Raw genomic sequence first — 19,359 nt, 5'->3', positions numbered from 1 at the left:
GCCCGGCTTTTGTACAGTTTAACAAACAAGTCTAAACAAAATGCAGGGGAGATATCTGGTAGATTGACGTGCCTCACTCAGGCGTGGCCAGGATCTGGCCAGGATCCGGGCACGTCTGAGGAGTTTCTGTTTTTCTCTACATTTGGGATTTATAGTTACTTCCTGTTGTTTACTTATAGTTCCCAGGGATTGTTCCCAGGGTTGCATTTCATGCTGATCAGATGCTGGTTGCTTCATGATGCTGATAAGATGCTGGTTGCTGGTCGGGGAATTCACTCAGAAGTCAACTTTGGTTTGAGGCCGATTGTTTGGGCCTTTTTTTGTTTCACCCAGCCAAAACCAACACAGGTAGCTTCTCCGGTGTGTCCAGTGAACACAGGCACAGAGCTGACACTAGTTCTTCAGGTCTCTGGCAGGAGGCCTGGCTGTGCAAGGACACTGCTGCACACCCCATCCCACGCACTCACACTGTTCACCGGTGTTTTCATCTGCCGGACAATTTCTTGGGCACATTCTTGAGATCAGCTTTGGAACAAGACCTGCGCCCTCGGGCAGTGCCCCGAGAAGATCACCTTTCTTCTTGGAAACGCTGTTGTGGAGGCCAGCTCTGTCCCAGCCGTGCCCACTGCCTGTCCCTGCCTGCGGTCACAGAGCTCCCACCCGGCAGGACGGGGACCAAGCTGCCAGAGCACGCAGACCTTTTACCAAACCAAACAGATCAGAAGGAGAGTGTGGAAGTGAAAAGAGAACAGCTTTGGAAGACCAGTTGGTCTCTGGCAGTCCTGCCACGATGGGACTCTTCCCCTCCAACTCTGCACATAGGAGTTGTTCCTGCAGCTCTGAAAGGGCCTTGGAGGAAGGATCTCAGAAAAAAAAAAAAAAGTTACTGCAGGGCCCTTTATTTTGTTCAAACACACAGAGAGCACAGCTCCTCATTTACAGAGCCACTCGGTCAGAAAAGCAAAGCAGACAGTGAATTGGGAAGGGGATGACAACATCATTACAAGTCAGATACCAACAAGAACAAAAGAAAATGCAGATGATGGGCTGGGCCTGTAATGAGTTGCATTGTAACTGTTGTGCAAAAGAAGATGAAGAGTTCATTGCTGCTTAAAAACATCAGGTCATCTATTTCCTCACTGCATCCTTGAGCTCCTGGTTCCTCATGCTGTAGGTGAGGGGGTTCACTGCTGGAGGCAGCACCGAGTACAGAAATGACAGCACCAGGTCCAGGGATGGGGAGGAGATGGAGGGGGGCTTCAGGTAGGCAGAGATGGCAGTGCTGATAAACAGGGAGATCACGGCCAGGTGAGGGAGGCACGTGGAGAAGGCTTTGTGCCGTCCCTGCTCAGAGGGGATCCTCAGCACGGCCCTGAAGATCTGCACATAGGAAAAAAGAATAACTATAAAACACCCAAATGCTATAGAGACACCAGCCACAAAAAGTCCAACTTCCTTGAGGTAGTCAGAGTCTGAGGAGACCTTGAGGATCTGGGGGATTTCACAGAAGAACTGGTCCAGAACATTGTCATTGGCAGAGCTGGTTGTGAGAATGTGTTGGCAGCGTGCGGGAGAGAATTGAGCAGCCCAGTGCCCCAGGCAGCTGCTGCCATGTGGACACAAGCTCTGCTGCCCAGGAGGGTCCCGTAGTGCAGGGGTTGGCAGATGGCAACGTAGCGGTCATAGGCCATGACGGTGAGAAGGGAATATTCTGATGATATCAAAAATAGAAACAGAATTACTTGGGCAGCACATCCCGGCTGGGAGATGTCCCTGTTGTCCCAGAGGGAATTGGCCGTGGCTTTGGGCAGAGTGGTGGAGATGGAGCCCAGGTTTCTGCAAATGCCAGGAGGAGGAACTGGGTGATGGAGCTGCTGTTGGACATTTGTTCACTCTGCGGATGGAGGATGGTTGAAAGAGAAGAAGACATAAGCAAGTTAGGGCAGACTTATTTTACTCAATCCTATTCTATTTCCCCCCAAATCCTCCAAAAGTTATTTCTCTTTCTTTGAGGGAACTTCTTTCATTCCTTTTCGTGAGGTCAGGTTTGTGCTGCTGCTGAGGACGCTTTCTCTGAAGGGGCAGAAATCCTTAACTTTCATATTGCTCTCAGCCTGAACACGGGAGCCCTGAAGGACAAACTAACTCCCTGTGTCCTAGCGCAGAGCCAGGAGGGCTGGTCTGCCCACGAGTGACCTGCTGGTCACCACAGAGGTACCCTGTGCTCACACATCCCTCCATTGGGGGATGCTATCACTAAAAACTGTACTTGGAAGCATCCAGTTTTCAAGTCCATTTCTCCAAACTGTTCTCTCTTTCCTTGCACAGCTGAGCAGGGGGGATGCAGAGGCGTGTCCCGACTCTCTGCTGTCTTTAGCTGCCACAGCCAGGAGCCTTTTTCTCTGTCCCCATGTCACCTCCTTGTCAGTGCTCACAGCCCCCATCCCACCCGCTGTGTGCTCAGCTCTGCCCTGAAGACCAAGGGGCATCTCCCTGTTCGCAGGTCCTAATGAGTAGGTCAGACAAGCACTTGATGTCTCTCCTTCCCCCCACAGCTTCTCCCCACAGCACCGTGGGGAGCTCCCCGGGCAGGCTGAGTGCTGACCCTGGCAGGCGGCAGAGTCCCTGCCCAAGCACACAGCCCCCTGGGGTGCAGTTCAACGCATGAGGCGCTGGTTGGATGGTCGCATCCAGAGGGTAGTGGTCAATGGCTAGTGGTCCAGATGGATATCAGCGACGAGTGATGACCCTCAGGAGTCCGTGTTGGGAGCAGCACTGTTTAATATCTTCGTCAGTGACATAGATGGTGGGATCAAGTTAACCATCAGCAAGTTTGCAAACACCACCAAGCTGAGTGGTGCAGCTGATACACCTGAGGGATGGCATGCCATCCAGAGGGACCTGGACAAATGAATCCCTGAGAGTCCATGTGAAACTCGTGAGGTTCAACAAGACCAATTGCAAGGTTGTGCACATGGGTCGGAGCAATCCCCAGTATCGATACAAGCTGGAGGATGAATGGACTGAGAGCAGCCATGCTGAGATGCGCTTGGGAGTACTGCTGGATGAAAAGCTGCGAGCAGTGAGGTTTGCTCCTCGTCATTGTCTCAATGTTTACTCTGTCAGGTCTGTGTCCTGGTACATTTTGGTGTCTGATTTCCCCGTTTTCCATTGGTTTCCCGATTGCCATTTCCTGCCCTGACACCACAGTCCATGCACAAGCCACAGGATGATGGTGCCCATCAGCCCCAATTACATTCTGCTGCCCTGGGGAATCTCCGATCCCACCAGAGCCCCTGGTAAATATTCCCCTGCAGACAACCCCGCTGAAGACATGAAATCATAGAATCTTAGAATCATGTTGGTTGGCAAAGACCCTTGAGGTCATCCTGAAGATAATCACATGCAGTGGTGGGAGGGAAAACTTCCTAATGTAAAAGTGGGTGATACATCAGTGCATGCCTGGAGAGCTGAAGCCACAGTCAAGAGGTAACGAACACAAAGCCCCACAAAGCCTGGCCACACGTGTCGGGGGATGGGGGCAGGTCTGGTGCCCGTGTGCTGCCTTCCTGGCCTGTGGTGGGGCTGAGGGGGCCCCAGAGAGAGGGGCATGAGCTGGGGGTCTGGGAAGGCGCATGGGCCCAGCATGGGGCTCTGACATCTCCTGTCAAGTCAGGACTGTCGAGTCCATGGGAGAGGGACCCACTGCCCTTCCCAGCGCGGGGCAGAGGATCCAGGGGTCTGGGCTGCCTGTCCATGTTCTCTTGCCCCAACACCAAATTGTCCTCTTTGGGGGACAGTGCTCACTGGAGCCCTGGTAAGGACCTGTTCCCTGCTGTGCCTCCAAAACACCAGCTGCCCCAAGGGCTGACACCGTCTGCGCCTTCCCTCTCCCAGCCTCTTGGCGGGGATGTTCCAGTTTGCCCGAATCCGCCCTTCCCTGGGGGCACATGCTGGGTGGGAAGAGGATCTCATTTACGGAGACACTCCAGGTGTCCGGGCTCCTTCAGTCCGTCAGCTCACCGATGTGGTGCAACCAGAGAGGACCGAGGCGTCTGGGTGATGGCAGAGGAGAGGGGATATGGACACAGACATGGACACACACAAACAAGCAGAGCGTAGCATTGCTGAAGGGGTTTATTGATCGTTAGAGGGAAATGGCCCAGGGCTCACAGGGGAACAGGTGGGGTCATCCAGGGATGATCATCTCCTCATGCCACTGGAGGGAGACAGGTCCAGACTGCCACCAGCATCTTCAGTCCTGAAAGATAGAGCCCAAAGATAGTGTCCTCTGGAACCTAAGAGGTTCTTGTCCCCACCATCGGTCTCTGAAGAGTCCTGGGGAAGGAGGAGGGCATTGGAGCCCTCATTCTACCCAGGAGAGGAAGTGGCTCTCCTGAGACCCATATGGCACCCAGAGCCCCTTGCCCAGTGAGTCATTACCCCGGGATGCCCTTAAATCTCCCATAGCCCTGCCCAGCCCTCGCGGTGACCCTGGGGGTCAGTATGGCACCGGAGCTCCTGCCTGGCCGGCACGGTGAGCCTCTGGGTCCGTAGAGCCCCACGGAGTTCCAGGAAAGGCACTGGGGTCAGCTCTGTCCAGCTCAGCCTGGGACGTGGATCAGGGCGAGTCCCCTCTGTTTCCCTCTCCCATACCCAAGGTCTGCCCACCCCTGAGGGCCCAGGGGTCCCCCGGGGTCCGGGCTCCTTTGTGGGGCTGGAGATGTCCCGATGTTGCTCACCTAGACTTCAACAGCTGCAGCCAGGCGTTTCTGGCGCACAAATTCCATCAGCTTGTCATCCATAAGGGGCTGTGGAGAAAGAGATGGTTAGGGACATGCTTGGTGGCACTGGGGTGTACTGGGAGGCGGGTGAGATCAATGGGGTCCTTGGGGAAGGTGCCTCTGGGGACACATGGGGTACGTGAGTTTGTATGATGGTGCGCAAAAAGCAGTGGGGGTCCTGGGGAAGGCGTTCTCCTAAGTGCGTGACTGTGCAGTGGGGCTTTCTGGGGTGTACTGGGTTGTAATGGGATGGATGGGAATGCAATGGAGCCTCAGGGAGCAGGGGCTTCCCTGGGAAAACACTGGGGTGCAAGGGTGTTTTCTGGGGTTGTACTGGGCTACACTGGGGTGCACTGGGATGTCCTGGAGTGTCATGTCCATGGAGGGGAGGATCTGGGTCCAACAGAACTCATGGTGCCCACCTCAGCTCTCTTCACTTTCCCGAATTTGAGAAACTGCACCTGTAGAGAGACCATGAGACCTCACTGGTCACTGTGATGTCCCCAGTCCCAGCAAGGCATGGGAGAACAAAATTGTCCTCCTGTTGTCCAGACCGTGCGCCCTCTAAGTCCACCACACTACTTACCTCTCTCTCATAATTTTCACCTTCTTTCACGAATGCCTAGGGAAGAAGAGGAAAGATGTTATCTAGATTGGACCTTGGAGGGGCGGTGGGTGGGTCACAGGTGTACCCCCATCCACCCGGGCTTGGGGAGAGAGACAAGGATAGCAAGGGGAATACCGGGCCTCTAAAGAGGGTGGGGATGGAGGCGAACCAAAGGTAGGGCACTGGGCAGAATTATCAGATTTCAAGAGACTGGGCTGGGGGTTGTTGATGTGACAGGACTACGTGGGATGCAAATGTGGGGAAATGATTACAAATGGAAGGGACATAGGGTCTTCAAGCGTGGTAGTTGGTGGGGACAGAAGGAAGAGGATTACAGAGGACCAAACCGATGTGATTAGGAGAGTGTCTGGGAGTGGGGGGTTCAAGGAAGAGGATATGGGGACACTACCACAGTGGAAAGGATGTAAGGCAAAGGACTGAGGGGAGAGATGGAAAGAAAGGTAGTGGGAGCAGCAAAAGGGAGGGATTTGTTGACCCTTGGTTGGACGAGGAGGATATCCTTCGGAGAGATGTCTGAGGGGAAAGAAAGGATGGGATGGGGATGTGCAAAAGAGAGAGAGATGGGGGCACCAAGACAAGAAAATGGTCTGGGCCCTCAGAGGATTTTGTAGTGGACCCTCTCAGGGAATGGAGAGGACTGGTCATTCAGTGAAGAACACGGGTTCTGGACACAAAAAGATTAACTGCGGGGAAGTAGGGGAACAGATGTAATTGTGGGAGGGACAAAGCTGAATGCCCAGGGCTGCAGGTGCAAAAGAGCATGGAGGAGCCCCTGGGTGGGAAAGGGAAAAGCCAAAGCCAGGGGTTTCGTGCTCACCACTACAATTCTGTTCCTGCAGCCAAGACCCATTCCCACCCACGAGCCCCTCCTCGTGGTATTGGGGACTCACCTGAGCATCTTCCGGAGTGCACAGCAGGATGGTGAAGAGCAGGGCCACGCTGAGCATTGCGACCTTCATCTTCCTCTGTGGTGCGGTGAGTGTTGGGTGAAGATGGAGAAGGTGAGGGGCAGGATTTATTCCATCCATGACTCCTCCTTTTTCCTCCCTGAGAGCCCCCAGGGCAAAGCCAGGCTTGGCAGAGACACCAGCCCTGGCAACAAGCCCAGCCCAGGCACAGAGTCACCCCCGCCTCCGGCACGGATCCGGACACCTTCCTCAGCATCAGTCCAGCTTCCTGCACGGGGCAGCTGCGCATGGATGGGCCCTGGCATCTGGGGGTTGTTAGGGAGAGCCCACAGAGCACCCCTAACAGCCGAACACCCTACGGTGATGCCCCACTCTTCCAACATTAAACCATCATCCAGCTTCCTCCCACAGCCAGATCTCTGCATCTTCCAGTGCCCCTCACCTCTCATCACTGCCATCTGCCAGTGCTGCCCACCTCCCAGGGCAATCTTTCTCTCCAGGACTCCACCAGAGGTGATGCCAGCCTCAAATTAGGAGACTCGCAGAGTGATCTTGAACTGTTTTCCATCCCCTTGGGTAAAGCTGGGGCTGGGACTGACCCCTACTTCTCAGAGCACCAGGGACCAAGGATTAGGGAACTCTGGAAAGTGGGAGGACAGCTGGGCACATGGGAACAGCAAGGTGACTGGGATCTTCAGTCACTGGAGGCACTGGGGAGCACTTGTGAGTACTGGGCACTGGGAGACAAGGCTTTGGCTTGGGGGCAGTGCTGGGGTGGTCACAGTGCCCAGCTCCAGCCCACCCCATCCCCTTTGCACTGCGGGCTTCAAACGGATCCAGCCTGCAGCCACGGCCTCCCCAGGGCAGAGAGCAGAAGGGAATATCCCCTGCCCCTCCCCCTGCCCCTGCCCGCGCCCACCGTGCCCTCCCAGACAGCCTGGGTCCCACTCTGCAGAGCTGTCCCCGGACGGTGGGTGCCGGTCACTCTGTGCCTCTGGCTCCAGCCCCGTCCTGGCTGGGACTCGGACACAGCTCACCCGAGGGCCTTGACCCCACCGAGTGTCCCTTCAATGCTCTCGTCCTTGGCCCAGCCCAGCTCTGTCCCCGAGCAGGATGTGGCCGTCCAGAGGGACGCGATGAAGTGGGTGCTTGTCCCCGGGCAGCCACTCACAGCTAATTGCGGGGACAGAGCCGCCCTGGCGAGAGGAGGGAGGTTTGTCCCCGCAGCATCTCTGATAAGCCGTGTTTGCCCCGAGCCTGTGGCACAAGGAGCCCGTTCAGACAGCTTGGGGCTTGCTGACAGAACAGAACTTAGAGCTGCCCGGGTGATGGAGCTGCCTCCCCAGGGCCACCGCGTCCCTTTCCCTCTCCCCACCTCGCCTGCCCTGCAGCTATCCCGGCCTTTCCAGGGTGGTTTCCTTTGCAGCACCCCCGGCCCAAGCATCACCGTCCTGGTGGCGCTGGGCAGTGTCCTCTGGCCAGGCTCGGGCAGGGGCAGGGGGGGCTTGTACACGAGGGATTCATTACTCCACGCTGAGTGGGGAGAGCCGCTGGGTGAAGCTGCTGTCCTGGCTTGCACCAGCCCGGCACGACCTTTCCCATCCACCCGGCACCGGTGCGCTGGTTCTGTCTGGTGATGACACTCACCCGACCTGCCACCACCGCTCTCTTCCAGGATGCAGGTGCCTCAGGAAGCAAAGGAAAGAGAGGGGTCCTCTGTTAGCAGGGACATACCCATGATGGAGACAGGCAGAGTTGGATCAACAAGCTCAGGCAGCCCTGTTTTACCTCCCTGTAGATGCACACAGCTATCACAAGAGACAGATTGCAGGGCAGATATTTATTTATTTCTGCATACCAAGAAGAGGGCATTTTTCCTGGTGGTGTGAGCTAGAACTGGAAGGAGATAGGGCCAGTAAGGTCAGTGTCGGGAGGTGCAGCATGTAATTATTTGTGTCTTTCAGTTGCTGACGGTCAGAAGTAACCGCAGGTAATGACCAGCAAATGCAGCGGCCGCACTGAGCGACAGCAGCACTGAAGGCATTGGGCTCGTTGCCTCTGCTGAGTGCCTGGGACATCCACTTTATGACAGCAGAGCCACGAACACTTTCTAAGGCTGGCGTGTTCCTCCGTAATCTCATCCTCTGTTTGCTATGTGCCACAGTAATTCAAGCTGCCACGCTGTGCTTCCCAATCACCATTCACTTTCACAACCTTCCAGCAGTCCGTTTCACACGTCTGAAAGTAAAATAGTTCTCTGGTCTAGTCCTCTGCCTAGGAGGGTGTGAGGGTCATTTATTTTTGTGAGGCACAAGCTGGGAATCAAAGGCTGGTGGCAACAATCTGGTTCAGGTTTTGAAGTCAGTGGGAGGTTTGCCTGAGTTTCGGTGAATCCAAGGTGTCACTGGGTTTGTTCCCGTGGTGAGTCAGACTCCTGTCACGGCTTCAACGAAATAAAAGTACACTGATAAGTCTTTCTCAAGATACGTAAATGGCTCAGATTCTTCTCTGACATTATATGTCATTTTAAATTCCTCTGGTTATATCTTTACAGGATATGAACGATATATCTTTACGGGACACTAGCTATAAAGAAGAGATCTGTTGTGGATCAGCTGTGAAAATAATTTAGGCAACTGACTTGAATATTTGCTTTGGAAATTGCCCAAAGAGCAAAATCCACGGGAAGATTTTCTTCTTGACTGCTTCTGCCTTGTGTGCCATATATTAGAGAGTTAAGTAACGGTGCTGAATTATTTATCATATTTAAATAAACTGTGATGTTATTTGTTTTCTGAACTTACTTTGAAAAGAATTGATGAATTGTATGCACTGTCATTACTGAGGGTTTATTGACTTGGGAAAGGTCAAGGCCGCCTTTGAGATAAGTGCAAATCAGGTGAATGGCATTTGATAGCCACTTGACATTAAAGGTGCTATTCAGGACAATCCCACCTACTGGTTGTATCACATCTATATGGACACGCTCCTTTCTTTTGTGACAGTAGCATATTCAAAAAATAAAATGTCATGAGTTTGCTGGTTTGAGAATGAGGCATCTTTCTTTTTGACAATGAGATGCATCTCCCCTGCTGCGTTGTAGGAAACCCAGGGATGGAGACAGGGAGGGAGACCAATGAAGGCAGCCAGGAAAGGGGAGGAGAAGGGATGGGGGCAGAGAGGGAGGGGGAGAGGCAGCTCTGCAGCACTGGCCGGCGCGTCAGTGGGGACAGACAGACAGTGCGGGCCCTTTTTGCTACACATTTATGTCTTGCTTCCCATCTCTGAGAGCCCCCCAGTTCCAAGTGTCCCATAGTACCCGCAGAGTGTGAGGGGAAGGACAGGATTTGGCAGGGAGTCTCTGTCCTTCTCTACTATCTTTGGCTGGGACAGAGTTAACGGCAGAGTTGACCAGAGCGTGTTAGAGGGAACTAAGAATTCCTGTGATAGCTGTTTAACAGGTGCTGCTCATGATATTGAATTATCTGCGCTCAACATTAGTTTATCTGATCGGTGCAATGCTCCCTTTTCTTTTGTACATGTTAAAGGCTGGGTTTGGCTTTGGCATTTTGCTGTGCTCTGTAGTGCTTGGTGGTGTTTTGCCTGGGAGATGTACTGTAAAAGCACAGGCCTTGAGCTTAATCTGGGATTGGACCTCTGCACTGATGCCATTACTCTGTGAATCATCGCATGGTGACAATTAACAATTACACTTTTTCCTGTTCCTACTCCAAGAGTTTTTCAGTTAAGGAAGCAGAGAACGGCACCTTCACCACCTTCTTCTATGTGTCAGGTATTTACTCCCTCATTATAATAACTCTACAGTATGTTGAACATCCATGGGGAACCAAAACACTCCTATTAGTACTTCTCCAGAATTTTTTTCAATGTTTTCTATGGTTAACCAAGTATTTAGAAATATCACCCAGTGACATGCCCCAAGGTAGTGTGGTTGTCGGTGGGAAGGTATGTGAGACAATGTTGGCAGGTACCTAGAACGGTTGTCACCTCCGATGGTCTGGGACTTCAACCAAACATGTGCAGGATCCCAATGAAGTGACAGAGTCTTTGGAAAAAGGGTGTCCTGGCCCTGGCTATGCCAAAGAGACAGAGCTTGTCACACTGTGCTGGGGCTTGTCCTACATCTACTGAGCACGGTTCAGCACCATTCATCACCCTCGAGGAGAAGAGAGAGTTTCTGACCCTAAAGACATACAAGCACACACTGTTGCTCGAGCAGAGACCCAACCCTCAGCTGTATCAGTTGCCTCTATATTCAAGAAGGAACAGTGGAAGCTGAGGTCAGCTTCTGAGATACTGAAAAAGATTTTATCCATCATCCAGGAGGGCAAATTGTCATCTGGTTGCTCTGATACTGGATATTGGGGCCAATAGTCAGGAAATAGAGGGTAAGAACCCCAGCAGCTGGGATCCCTTGCTAGGGGTAAGGTCCTGGTCAAAGGGATTGGAAAAGGGACATCAGTCCTCAGCCTCTGGAGTCGACTTCTGTGAAGTGTGAAGGACAGGCTTCCCTTCAAGGAAGATCTTGCAAATTCCCAAACAAGTGGACCACCACTGAGGGTGGTATCCAGTCTCTGAGGGAATTAGCTGCCGTGGAGGTGATTTACAGCATCAGAGCTGTCTCTCCAAACCTCCTCCCGCAAAGGCCAGTATGCTGGGGGTGGGCCAGAGTTTGAGAGGGGACACAGCCAGAATAGCTGATCCAAACTGACCAAAGAAATATTCCATACCATATGCCATCGTGCTCAACAATAATAGCTAAAAGAAAAGAGGAGAGGAGGGGCCGTTAGTTATTAAGGTGACTGTCTTCCAGAGCAACCGCTACACATACCGAGGCCCCGCTTCCCCGTGGCTGGACGTTGCCTGCTGATGGGAAGTAGAGAATATAATCTTTTTATTTTCCTTTGTTTCTGCATGCAGTCGTTGCTTTTCTTTATTAAACTGCCTTTCTCTCAACTCATGAGTTCTTTTTCATCTGACTTTCCCCCTCATCGTCCTGCTGAGGAGGTGGAGTGGTTGAGCGGGTGCCTGGAGGCCAGCCAAGGTAAACCCACTGCAGGGGGGGCACCGGGGAGTACTGGGGAGCACTGAGGTCCTTGGGGGGGAGGGGGGCACTGGGGGAAGTGAAGGGAACGAGAGAGCAGCACTGAGGGCACTGGAGTGGGTGAGGGGAGCAAGGGAGTGGCACTAGGAACACTGGGGAGGGTGAGAGGAATTAGGGAGCAATACTGGGAGCACTGGGGCAGATGGGGCGAATGAGAGAGCGGCACTATGGATACTGGGGTGCATTGGGGGGAATGAGGGGGTGGCACTGGGAGCACTGGGGTAGGTAGGGGAGCGAAGGAACAGCACTGGGAGTACTGCGGGGGGGTGTGGGGGGGACAATGAGGAAGCAACACTGGGAACACAAGGGAGGGTGAGGGGCATTAGGGCATTGCAGGGGGAGCACCGGGACAGACTGGGAGCACGAGGCAGTGGAACTGGGAGCACTGAGGTAGGTGGGGAGAACAAAGGAGAATTGCTGGGAGCACTGGGGAGGATGGGGGAGCAAGGAAGCAGCACTGGGCGAACTGAAGCAGACAAGGGGAACCGGGGAGTGGTATGGGAGGGCACTGGGGCAGGTGAATGGACTGAGGGAGGAGCTCTGGGAGCACTGGAGTTGCGGGGGGGGGTGTTAGGTGATGTTGGAGTCACACTCAGAGAGTGTCGTATGACACAGGTGGCAAGAGGGGTCACTGGGGGCTCTGGGGTGTCTGGAAGCCTAGGAGCAGAGAACCTCTGTGCCCTGCTTGAAGGTGTCACCTACCTACCAGTCTCTAGAGGCAGCTGATAATCAGAAGTGACCACATGTAACCATCAGCCGGGCCAGGAGCCCCCCATCCCTGCCCCCACTAAGTCATTTAGTCCCTGTCCACTGGTTCTCCACCTCTCACCCTTCCCATATTCAGGACCACCCTCCCCAAGATGGCTCTCAGTCCCTGGTGTTGTTGATTGAGGTGATAATCAGTGACATGCAGCCCCTCAAAGGACAGGTCCTTGCAGGTGATATCCCAGTTGGGCGTGAAGCTGTAGGAGGAGGCACATCTGCTCCTGTGTGGTGGCCTTCCCTTAGATGCTCTGTTACTGCTCAGAAGGAACCCACAGAGAAGGTCCAAAGTGGAGAAAAACTTGGGTCAATTTAACAATGATAGAATGATTGCTAGTCCATTTGTGGTGCTCATGTTGATGTTTGTGGGTTTTAGTGACTGAGTGACTCAGGAGGGTGAGAAGGTGACGGACGGAGGGATGAAGGATGAAGAGAAGGAAGAAAGGAAACAGGGAGAGATGGGGAGGAAAAGAGATGTAGGGAGAGTAAGGGGGGAATGGAGAGGATGAGGAGATGGAGGGAGAATTGAACTCACTGCAGAGAGCAAGTGAGCAGCTGGTTGGGCTGAGCTGCCCGCTGGAGTTAACTTTCTACATGCATGCAATGACTTAAATCCTTTCCGAGGGGCTTCAGAACTTTGTCACAGCCCACTGAAATGCAATTTATAACTTAGCACTTTGTGGCTCAGCTTTCTAGCAACTGATTCACAAGACAGATCTTCCAGTTGACTACCTCTGCTTTGAATGATCTCTGAAGCAAATATTCAAGAGTGTTTGACATCTTCTCACAACCGTCCCACAACAGCACTCTTTTTTATACCAAGTCTCTCATAAAGAACAAGCACCCATCCTGTGATGGGTAGTCTTTAGAAATGACCTTTAGTGTTTCACTGGAGAATCCTGGCCATTTTCAGCTCTCAGAAGCCACGTACAGTTGTTCTTTATTCATTTCTTTCCATCCGGATCAAACCAGGCAGGCTTTCTTTGAAGCCGTGACAGGAGCCTGTATCATGACAGGGACAAAACCAGGGTGACATCTCACTTCCCCTGAAACCTCCCATGGGCTTCAAAACCCAAGTCAGGTTTTCCCCACCAGCCTTGTGGAATTGTCCTCGCAGAGGATTATTTTAGTTATTTTTGTCATTTTAGAGAGAGACCAAGCGATGAGGACTATGGCACTTCAGGAGAAGAATAGTCTAAAGAGGAAGACAAAAACTTGTCAAAACATTCATGGCTTTGCTTTCCTAATGTTGACCTCAGAGGACCTCAGCATGGCACTCAGTTCAATGCATTCAATGTTGCCATTGCTCGGAGCAGTTGATAGATTTTCTGGTGTTTACACATGGTCCCTTCTGATTTTCAGTTCCCTCAAGGGACCAGTAGATAGGTGACCCGAATAGAGATGGGGGGTTGGAGTGGTTCTTTGGGACCAGCAACCTCTGTCCCCTCACCTAATGGGACACCATGGCCAAACTATCTTGTCCAGGAGAGATGAATGGGGTTGAAGAGATGTGCCTCAGTGGTTACCTTTCAGAAAGGCACAAGAGAAAGAGATCTTTGTCCTGAGCTGAAAATGGCCCAAGATTGACCAAGACTATCAGGGTGCTCTCAATGTCCTTCCCCTTTCCCTTAGCATGGGATGTGGGCAGCATTGCTTGTCCCATGGAAAGGACTCAGGCTGACCGCCATGCTTTAAGGCTCTGTTGACATTGCAGTTGATTCTTGTGCATGATGAGGTTACAGTGCTTGTAAACAGGCACGAATTCATGTCATTCTTTGGCTTGGCCAGTTCCCAGGCTCCCACAGCTCCCCCTGCCCCACACTGGTCAGAGGATGCTGCCAAGGATAGGCGGTGAAGGAAACCGCAATGGTACCCAGGCATCCGGGCTGGTTCAACTTTCACAGCCACAGACTCTCTCCAAGCTCCCTCAACAGGCTCCTTGTTCTGTAGGGCCTGGGCAAACATGGCTTATCAGAGATGCTGTGGGGACAAACATCCCTCCTCTGGACAGGGGAGCTCTGTCCCTGCAATTAGCTCTGAGTGGCTGCTCAGGGACAAGAAGATGATTCATTGTGTCTGCTCTGAACATCTGCATTCTGCTCAATGATCACGTTGACCTAGGCTGATGATGATGGTGTTGAAGGGCGTCACAAAAATTCAAACTGACCTGGGCAAGATTCCAGGATACAAAGTACAGAATTACAAGGGCAATTATTTATTCATGCGTGCGAGGTGTCCCGGTCAAATTGGGGCACCCAAATGTGGTTTTACGCAGGATTCTTGTACAGTTCAAACATTCAGGTAAAACATGACTATCACCCACACTACTGATTAATAAACTTAGTAAACCCCAAATCTCCAGTAAAATGCCACTACCTCATTACATTACAATATATATCGTGGGTTTATATATTTGAAGCATTTATATATATAAAGCATTGTTCTAAAGAAACAGATGAAAAAAAGAAGACAACCAAAATTTGGGCCTGGACTATTAAGTTCTTCTATGTCATATAAAGAAGAGCTGGAGTCGGTGGTTACAGGATTTGATGAATAGTTAACATTGAGGAGAGATTTGTGAGCGTTGGTTTGAGAACAGCTGGCAAATTGATGCAGTAAGGAAACAGAGTCCCGTTAAGTAGATCCTGGATCAATGAGGAATCAAATATCAGCCCAAACCAATGTATTATTAGGAAGGCAGCAGGCTCAATATGAGCTAGCAGTGTGCCCTGACCGCCAAGAGGGCAAACCTCATTCTGAAGTGCATTAAACACAGTATAGCGAACTCATCAAAAGAGGTGATTACCCCATTGTATTTAGTATTTAAGTGGCCCCACCTTGACTACTGCGTGCAGTTCTGGGTCGCACATTTTAAGAAGAACGTTAAGGTCCTTGAATGCAGCCAGAGAAGGTCAACAAAGCCGGTGACAGGGCTGGAAGGAGTGTGCTATGAGGAGTGACTGAGGACTTTGGGTTTGTCTGGTTTGGAGAAAAAGAGGCTCAGGGGCCACCTCATTGCTCTCCGCAGCTTCTTGAGGAGGGGACATGGAGAGGGAGGTGCTGATCTCTGCTCCCTGGGACCCAGGAGCAGTATGCCTGAGAACAGTTCAAAGCTGCCTCAGGGGAGGTTCAGACTTGCCATTAAGAAGCATTTCTTTACCAAGAAGGTGGTCAAACATTGGACCAGGCTTCCTAGAAAGGTGGTTGATGCCCCAAGCCTGTCAGTGTTTAAGAGACATTTGGACAATGCCCTTAACAACATGTTTTAACTTTTGGTCAGATCTGAAGTAGCGATCAGTCAAAAAAAAAAAAAGTTTCCTTTACTTTCCTGCTAATCATGCAAATTTCCATTATTCTGACAGTCTTTCTAAAGTTGTTAATAATACTGTGGGTGTCTGGGGAGGAGGACTGATAGCACTAGCACTGCTGTCTTCTCTCCTGGGATTGTTCACTAACTGACTTATAACCATGTAAGAACAAGAGTGGCGGAGAAGTGTCTGGAGAACCACATCCAGGTGGTTTTCAGGGAACTGACAGAGGAACAGAGCTACCCACCGTCTCCTGCAGCATCATGGACTGAGGAGTGTGTTCCTGCGTCGTGGCTTCTGACACCGGTAACTTCCTTTTATCATGCTTTGAAATGCTGAGACACCGTGGCAGCACAGTCACTGCCAAAAGCAACTGCTGGCATCTGTGTGGCTTGGCTGGGCTCAGAAGAGCGGGTTTTGTTCAGCTTGGAGAACTGTTGCTGGTGAGACTTTCACTATGTAAGGAATACTCCAGCAGATTCCCACAAACAGAGCTGGTCGTCCAACCCGCGCATTGTGTGTGAGCTTGTGGAGCACTGACGTATTTGGGAGTTAAGAAGAATACGCTGTATGCTTGGGGGGAGCTTTAAACAAGCCAGCAGTGATGATTGTGGAAAACTGGACTATAAACGGTTGCTTTTGGATAAAAAATTGTGTACAACAAAAGCAAATATATAACAGTACTTCAGGAAATGAAAGTATTTCATTTTCCAATGCATTTCATGCATAAATTGGGAGATTAGGAAATAGATAATGGATATTGTTCTCTCACATAAACATGGATTTTATTTTGGAGATTTTGAATAGCACCTCTAGAAGTCCAAAGCTAAAATTTAAAGAAATAGGCAGGAATAGTAGAAAAAAAAGTTGTGGTTTTTTTTTTGTTTGGTTGGTTGGTTGGTTGGTTTTTTTTAACAAGAAGAAAAGAAATCATGCTCTTAAGACTGCCTGTCTCTGTGAAGTCAAGTGTTCTTTTGAAAAAAAGCATCTTGTGTTTTTCACTTGGCTAATGTGAATGTTTGTATGACCTGTTTTCTGACTGCCTGTTCTCATTATTGATACATCGGAGTTTAAGATGACTTCTTGAAGGCAGTTAGCTAAAGCTATAGAGACCCAGCCAGCATCCTCTCCTCTCCTCTCCTCTCCTCTCCTCTCCTCTCCTCTCCTCTCCTCTCCTCTCCTCTCCTCTCCTCTCCTCTCCTCTCCTCTCCTCTCCTCTCCTCTCCTCTCCTCTCCTCTCCTCTCCTCTCCTCTCCTCTCCTCTCCTCTCCTCTCCTCTCCTCTCCTCTCCTCTCCTCTCCTCTCCTCTCCTCTCCTCTCCTCTCCTCTCCTCTCCTCTCCTCTCCTCTCCTCTCCTCTCCTCTCCTCTCCTCTCCTCTCCTCTCCTCTCCTCTCCTCTCCTCTCCTCTCCTCTCCTCTCCTCTCCTCTCCTCTCCTCTCCTCTCCTCTCCTCTCCTCTCCGTTGGTGTGCATGTCAGTGTGTGTAACCACTAGTGAACATCAAGCCAGATATGTCTGCTCTGGCTAGGATAGATTGAATTTTGTTCACAACCACTCATATGGTGCTATCTTCTAGATTTGTTGTATTGATAACCCACCAATGTTCTAGCTCTGGCTGAACAGTGTGACAGCCTTCTCTGTTTCTCAGACCACCTCCCAGTGAATAGACTGGGGAGGTGCAATACTTTTGGAGGGGACACAACCAGGCACATAAGCCAAACTAACCAGAGAGATAATCTATACCACATTACATCATATTCAGTAATAAAAGTTTCCTTAAAGAGAGAGCTTTAGGGAGCTTAGATACCTTTCTCAGGTACTGGCTGGGCGTTGGTCTACCCATGGGAAGTAGTGAGTTATTGCCGTTGCATCGGATGTTCTGTTTTCTTTTCTTTCTCTCTTCTTCCATTTATTAAACATTTTCTAAAAAAATCTCAAACCCAAGTTTTCTTGCTTTTATTCTTCTTTTCCTCTTCCCTCATCCCAGAAAGAGTGGGGGGAATTGAGAGAGTGGCTGTGTGGTGCTTAGATGCTCACCAGGGTTAACTCACACCACCAGAGCGGCCAGCAAGTAGAATAATAGTCCTGGGAGCCAGTTATTTTAGACACCTTAAGTCTGGACTGGATACTGGACAGCCAAGACTTATAAACTGTACAAGGTGCAGGAAAGATTCCAGTGCTGCCCAACTTGTCTCTGGCCTTCAGGAAGGTAGGATTTCTTCAATACTAGTCTCTCAGCCCAATCACCCAATCCGTGTTTCACCCATCTGATTGTCTACCCATGCAGACTCTACTGTCCTAACTTGGATACAAGAATATTGAGGGACACCATGTCAAAATTCCTCCTATGCTGAAGTAAATGGCATCCACTTTTCTCATCTTATTCACAAATACAAGTAGTTTATCATAAAGTCAATCAGTCTGGTGAGGCATGATTCACCCTTGATAAATACACACTGACCTTTCTCAGTCACCTGCTCTCTTAGGTGACTAGAATTGTCACTCATTGTCATTTAATGGCACACTCTCACCAAAGGGGGTGGTTCCCTGAGTTGAACTTCTGCCCTTCCTCAAACATGGGTGCAATGTTTCCTCTCCTCCATTCACCATCACTCACTCTCCCATGACCATGACCTTCCAAAGGGGACAGACAACGGCCTTGCTGTGAGAGCAGCCAGGTCTCAACGTGCTCCCATGCAGCCTTTTCACCCCCACACACATGCATGGGCTGAGTCCATGCAAGTAATCCCTGACCCCACTCTTACTCACTGCTGCTTGTTTTTCTCCTCTGGAGACTTGACCCTACACACAAAGACCTGGAATACATTGTTGGTGACTAAAGCAAAGGAGGCCTTGAGTTCCTCAGACTTATCTGGATCTACTGTTAGTAGGTTATCCATTAATTTGAGCAGCTAGCCCCACATTTTAGTTATTCATTCTTTCCGCGTTAAGGAATAAGTAGAAGCTCATCATCTTGCTCTTGATGTCCCCTACAAGAGCCAAGCCTAAACAAACTTTTGCTTTCCTAAAAAAATGTCTACTTCCCTGGGATGTGTTTCCAAATTCCTCCTTGACAGCCCGCCCTGCTTCCACCATCTGGTTCCCCACCAAGTCTGTAGTGGTCTGCTGGATGGGCTGGACTCCTCACCATTCTGGAGCAACATTTGGAGAGAATCAGGCAAGAAGGGAAAAAGGGAAGGAGAGAGGGAGGGAGAGATGGAGAAAGAAAATAAAAGAAAGAAGGGCAGAAAGCTCAGTTCTCACCGTGAAGGGTAGTTATACAGGGGGTCTGCACTGGTATCTGCCTGAGACTTACTAAGACTGAATGACTATGCCATCACATGGTAGGTGAAATTCATTGTAGACAAGTGTCTGCATGTGTGCGCAGGGATGAACGACTCTCATGTCAATGGTACAGTGAGAAAGAACATCACTTCCTGGCCTGAAAACACAATAGAATGATGGAGTGAATTTGCAACCCTGCACTGCAGTAAGAAAGAACTGACTACCAGCAGCCACACACACCACCACCTCCTCATGGTCTTTCCACATCCCCCTTGTGTCTCCTGCAGAATAAATATAATGCAGTTGCTCAGAGGTCTTTTCACTCGCACCTGCACTTGAAAATCACCCTCAGTGGAAAGGCAGGGATAGATCCTGGAAAGTGTGTCAGAGCTCAACCTTGCTGGTCCTATGGGTTCAGCAAGAAAATCTGCAATAGTGCCATGATGATACTGCTGCTAACCTATAAGGAAAAATGGAAGCAGTTGGTCATGTATGTTTTGGGGGGGTTGGCAGTGCTCCCATGCACAACACTGTCTGTGAAAACAGGGAGCTGCAACTC

The 19,359-nt window shown here is 50.9% G+C and overlaps 2 long non-coding RNA genes across 2 annotated transcripts in view; one reads left to right on the top strand and one right to left on the bottom strand.

Annotated features, from left to right (window-relative positions):
- LOC122154292 overlaps nucleotides 1–19,359 on the top strand; it is a 74,537-nt gene that overhangs the window by 22,052 nt on the left and 33,126 nt on the right. The window lies entirely within an intron of this gene.
- On the bottom strand, nucleotides 4,120–6,401 carry LOC122154291. The gene is made up of 5 exons (XR_006166178.1): nucleotides 6,303–6,401; nucleotides 5,371–5,406; nucleotides 5,207–5,245; nucleotides 4,743–4,811; nucleotides 4,120–4,261 (listed from the first exon to the last, which is right to left on the bottom strand). It is a non-coding gene; the product is annotated as an uncharacterized LOC122154291 (long non-coding RNA).

The sequence above is a fragment of the Tyto alba genome, unplaced genomic scaffold, assembly GCF_018691265.1.
Source record: "Tyto alba isolate M040663 unplaced genomic scaffold, T.alba_DEE_v4.0 Super-Scaffold_37, whole genome shotgun sequence".
Classification (NCBI taxonomy): Eukaryota; Metazoa; Chordata; class Aves; order Strigiformes; family Tytonidae; genus Tyto; species Tyto alba.
The sequence above is the reverse complement of the archived record's forward strand: the minus strand, read 5'-3'. Positions and strand labels throughout refer to the sequence as shown.